Source organism: Microtus ochrogaster, chromosome 15, assembly GCF_000317375.1.
Source record: "Microtus ochrogaster isolate Prairie Vole_2 chromosome 15, MicOch1.0, whole genome shotgun sequence".
NCBI classification, from domain to species: domain Eukaryota; kingdom Metazoa; phylum Chordata; class Mammalia; order Rodentia; family Cricetidae; genus Microtus; species Microtus ochrogaster.
In genome coordinates, this window is record NC_022017.1 from 27,511,528 (window position 1) to 27,516,925 (window position 5,398).

At 53.4% G+C, this 5,398-nt stretch overlaps 1 protein-coding gene across 2 annotated transcripts in view; it reads right to left on the bottom strand.

The window, feature by feature from the left end:
• The window catches only part of Tspo (translocator protein), an 8,238-nt gene extending 4,613 nt beyond the window's left edge, over window positions 1-3,625 (bottom strand). The window contains exon 1 of one of the 2 annotated variants that reach the window (XM_005354437.3): window positions 3,531-3,625. The gene's annotated coding sequence lies outside the window, so the exon portion shown is untranslated. Of the gene's footprint in view, window positions 1-3,388; window positions 3,450-3,530 lie in introns of those variants that run through there. The other variant, XM_026782714.1, reaches the window with a different exon arrangement.
• Between the last annotated feature and the right edge of the window lie 1,773 nt (window positions 3,626-5,398).

The window sequence follows — 5,398 nt, forward strand, 5'->3', positions numbered from 1 at the left end:
GAAGGAGGGAGGGACTAGAATAGCCCAGACAGATCTTGAACTTTCTGTGTCAGACTCCTGTGTAGCAAGGGTGACTCACCTACATCACTGAGTCATGGCTTAGAGGACATTTTTAATGAGTTGAAAACTGTTTTCAACATAAGCTTTTGGGGAGGGAGGGGGAGACAGGTAACTGCAGAGGATGAGTGACAGAAAGCAGGATGGGCCCACTTGGCTTTGGGTGGGGAGGCAGCGTGTTCTGGAGGTCAAACCTGACTGAGAAGCTGTATGGGCGGGAGCATCTGGGGCTCTGAGAAGCTGTAGGGGGCACCTGGGGGTCTGGAAAGGCTGCCTGAGGAGAGAGGGAAGTGGGTGGGGCCTGAGGGCGGTTTGCTACGCATCTGTCGAAGTTTGGACTAGCAACTGCAGTGTTCTGCAAACACGGTGGTGCAGCCTGTAACCCCTCAGCACTGGGGGGCCCTAGGCAGGAGGATTGTAGGTTCTAGGCCAGCATGGGGTACACAGAGAGATTCTGCTTTAATCAGAGAGGCTAAGAGGGGAGCAAGGAAAGAGTTACTGTCCCTAGTTGAGGCCAAGTCCCTGTCACAGTATCACTCCTGCTCCAAGAGCTGGCTGACCCTGTCAGCGTTTGCAATTGCTTTTGTTGTTTGTTTGTTTGTTTAAGGCAGAAGCTCAAGATGACCTGGAACTTATTCTATAGCCCAGGCTAACCTTTAAAAGCACCATCTTCCTGCCTCAGCCTCCTAACTCCTGAGGGCTAGGATTACAGCCCTGCACGACTATGGCCTAGCTTATACTGTGGCTTCCTCTCCTCTTTTTAGGTGTACAAAAATACTCACTATGTAGCCCAGGCTAGCCTCAAACTGATAGTAGTCCTCCTGCCTCAACTTCCCAAAGGCTAAGATTACAGGCAAGCAGCAGCACCAGTAGCAGCACCAGCAGCAGCAGCATGTTTCATTGGCTGAGGTGAAACTCCCCAAATTTAAACTAACAATCTTCCCGGCCAACATCAAGTTCTAAACATACCCATCTCCCACAAAGAAACCAACACCTGCTGGCAGTCGCTCCTTGCTCCAACCTAGCCCAGCCCCTCCCCACCATCTGGAACCCCTTTAGGTCCCTCAGCACCTTCTCTGAACATTCCTACTAGGTCAGAACCTGTGTAGCTGGCTTCCTTCCTGAGAACCCCACCTTAGAGGTTTGCCAGCCTTAATCGCCCCCTCCCACCCTGAAGCAATACCTCTTCCCTCCTTTCCTCTGTGCAGGCACTGCAGGCAAAAGTGCGCCTGTCACAGCGCCCAGCAGAGTGGGCAGGCAGGCCCATGCTCTGTGCCCAGGAAGTTCACAAATGGGATCAACAATGTCTCTATCGATGGATTCCAGAGTCTGTCAAGTCTCCCATTATCCATCCACTATATAGAAAAGGGTGGTGGCTATCCCAAGGACATACCATGCAGCTAGGATCTGGGTACAGGACACTGAACTCTAGGCCTCTGCTGACATCCTCCAATGGTCAGGTTGTGTTTATACTCTGCTGCACTGAAGGGATCAGAGGGAGGACCCCTATTCCCATTCAAGGTCACAAAACAGGACAGTCACCAACCCCACTTGAGACTGAAGGAGAAAGGGGCCTCTTGGAGACTGCCCAGTTCCTGAGTCACCCGCCTGGAGGGGTGTCAGACAGGCAGGGGTGGGACCCATGAAGCTGAGTCACCGTGGGCTAGGCTGGGTAGGAGATCAGCCCAGGGTGGAGTCCCTGGAGGGTATAGAGGACCAGGGCAGGAATACTCAGAGGGGGCAAAGCCAGTCTGTTCACCCTTGTCTAGCTCGGCCTCTTCCAGAAGGCACGGAACATCCAAAGCTGCACCCTGCTGCCAGCTTGCTAAGGAGCCTTGGGATGTTCCAGAATAAAAGACAGGGTACCAAGATCCCCCAGGAAAACTCCACACAGGGCTGTGGCTATCCGTGCAGGGGACCACTCAACTGCTTCCTCTGGGGGAGGAAGTGGCTACCTCTCCACCTCTGGAGAACACTCTGGACAGAGGGTGCAGGGCAATAGAGATCAGAGCCTTGGCTACAGGACTTCTCCACTTTCACTACCCTACGACTCTGGGGAAGGAACCAAAGCATCATTCCCTCACTGCTCAGTGGCCCAGGACTCTTCCTTCATCCTGTCAAACCTTCCTGTATCCCTCACAGTGGCTATGAGGCAATGTTCAGCCACCACACAATCTGCTCAGGACCCAAAGGGGGCTTATTGCTAGTGCCACTTTCCAGGTGAAGAAACTGAGGTCCAAGAGATTGTCCAGGTTTGTGTCTCTAAAACCCACAATGACACACAGCCACTCTGGGAAAGCTTTGTCACTTCTGCTTGGCTTATAGCTCCCTGGGCAAGGACCAGGCCCACAGACCATCACTCTTCTCTTCCCAGTGTCAGAAAGGTCTCAGGCCAACAGCACCAACCTCTCTATCCATGGTGCTATCTGGAGCCCCAGACCAGATAGGATGCCTGAGCCCTCCTTCACCCAGGCTCCGGAGCCGGCAGCCTCTATAGTGTTTTACTCCTGGCTAGGCAAGTCCAGACCTTCTGTTACTCAGGGACGTCAGTGTCCCAGTCTGTGAAGCCAGGACAGGGCCAGTGGGTCTGGGGCACCTGTTGCTCTGGGACCTCCCTAGAGGCCGTGACCTAGAAACAGAATGGAGCCAGCCCTCTTCCTTGCGCTGCCTGAAGCTCCGCCCCATCTTGAGCTTTCCTAACCATTGCTGTCCCGGGGAATTTCAGGGCTTTTTATTCTTAACAAACCTGCAAATCCTCATTAATACCTTTTGCCAGCCAGCCTTTCTCATTCTGAAAGTAATTACAGCGCCAGCAACAGATCGGTTAGAACCGGCAGGAACCGGTCATCATGAGGTCTGGGCAACGCCATTTCCCAACACCCCAGTGGCAACTTTTTCAAACAAAGCAGGCTTTCAGGCGCCGCTGGCACAACCCCTAACAAGGGGAACGTGAACAGAGGAAGCCGAAAACTAGAGTAAAAAGCAAGTTTGTCGGTCCCACCCGTCAGGTACCCACTGTCCGGAGTTTCTGGACTCCAGCGGGTCTCGGTCCAGCCATTGCTAGGCACAGATCTGAGCATGCAGTGCCCGAGTGCACACATCACCGCGCAGGAGAGGCGGCCACGGCATGCATGCAGAGGAAGCAGGCTTTGGCATCAGAAAGCCAGGGCGCAAGTCCTGACTCCTATAGTCTGCCAGGGTGAACCTTTGCACAGCTTCAGTTTCCCAGGATCTCAGTGCTCCCCTGCAAGGGAGGCAGGATTCCCAGCAGCCAGAGGCCCTCTCCCTTCTGCCTCCCTTCTAAGCCCAGCTATTGCCGGCAGCAACCTACCCAGTCCCCACCGATAGGGAGGACTTTGGCAGCTGTCCCCAGGGTGCCAACCACCCTGAGCTGCACACTGTCTCGGGAGGAGTCCCGCCCGCTCGGTGCGGGCCTCAGTTTCCCTTTTGTCTCCCCGCTGTCGGGGACTCACCTATCCGCAGTCCCACTCACGCAGTTGCTGGCTGCTCAGCGAAGGACACTGCGCACAGAGGTGGTGGCCGCTGACCCCGCCCCTCCTCACCCCGCCCCGCGCCGCCCCCTGAGGCACCCTGGCTTCCCCTGCCCGCCCTTGGTCAGGCATCCCTGTCTTCTTCTCAGCCCATGGTGGGCAGGGAAACAAAGTGGAGTGATCCCTGCTCTGGGCACAGCCGGCAGGCCACTGTTCTGCAAACAATGAATGTCAGGGTGTGGTGGTATGTGCCACCACTGGAGGCCGAGACAGGAGGATGACTGTGAGCTCGCGGCCAGTCCAGGCTGTGTATTATACTATATTCTTTTTCGATTGTGCCCGACTGACTTCTACCTATCATTTTATTCTGATTTTTTAAATGAGGGATTGAAGATAATAGTTCCATGGTGGAGTGTTGCTTTCTTTGCCCGCACTGGTCCTGGAGTTCCATCCCTAGCACCATCCAAAACAAAAGAAAACAGAACTAACCACTTTCTGCCCCTTGTGGTAGTAAAGCCCTAGGCACTATGCCTGGCCACACCCACTTGCTGGCAGCCTTCAACCTCTTCCTGTGAGTCAATTAGAGTAGGCTGGCCGACCAAAGAGCCCCACCAGGATCTCCCTCTCTCAACCTCCTAGGCTTGTAACTGGGCATCACTACACCCAGCGATTTTACACAGGTTCCAGGAATGAATCTCAGATCCAGCGGGTTACAAGGTGAGCCTGTGATCCGTTAGACATCATTCCAATCCCGGGCCTCCTGTTCTTAAGCAGCTGCACAAAAACAGAAGGGCTGGTTGTGACATCTCTCGGCACACCTCTGTTTCTTGCCAGTCCCTGTGGCAACGACTGTACAAGCCTGGTACATGTCCATCACCTTTCAGTCTCTCTGTGCCCCTCTGTGACACCCTTGTCTCTCCCTCCTGGATTGGTTTCATGTACGACTGTGTATTTGCCAAGAAATGAATGTCCCCTGGGGGATCCTCTTGCCAAAGTTTAGTTCCCAAATTGAAGAACCAAGAGGTGGGACCAGGTGAGACTTGAAGAGGGGACTCAGTACCGAGGACTCATTGTGTGACCCCATCCAGTCATGATTCTTGCAGAATAGATCCATCCGTTATCCCGAGTGTGGGTCTGTTATCAAAGCCAGCAGTGCAGGTTCTTGGATGTGGCCCCTCTTGCCAGGCGATGCCCTGCATCTGAGTCCCACCAGCAAGGAGGTCCTTGTCAGACACAGCTTCTGTCTTTAAACTTTTTAACCCAAGAACAATAATTAAAATAAACTTCTACTCTATATAAATGACCCAGCGTGTGACATTCAGTGATAGCAACAGACAGTGGACCACAGCATCTTCCCCCTTAGTGGCCCTACTTTGTCTGGCTTGAGCCAGACCTCCTAAATCTATTCCGGTGTGCTTGGAAGGTGACCTTAAAATCTGTCCTCCCCTGTGGTGGACTGATGCCTCGCTAAGAAGGCCACTGTCCTTCAGAACCCTGAATGTATATTGTGATCGAGTGACTTCAGGCTGCTTGTCCTGGGACACCACCGTGCAACTGGACAGGTTGCTGGTCTAGTGAGCTGTTGAAGCCACCTTGTTGCTACAGCCTTTGGATGTAATCTATCTGGTTTCTTTGTTTGTTTGTTTGTTTGTTTGTTTGAGATAGAGTTTCTCTGTGGCTTTGGAGCCTGTCCTGGAACTAGCTTTGTAGACCAGGCTGGTCTCGAACTCCCAGAGATCTGCTGCCTCTGCCTCCCGAGTGCTGGGATTAAAGGCATGCGCCACCATCGCCCTGCTCTATCTGGTTTCTTATGGAAAAGTTTAAGTCGAGCTGCAAAGGGTTTTTTTTTT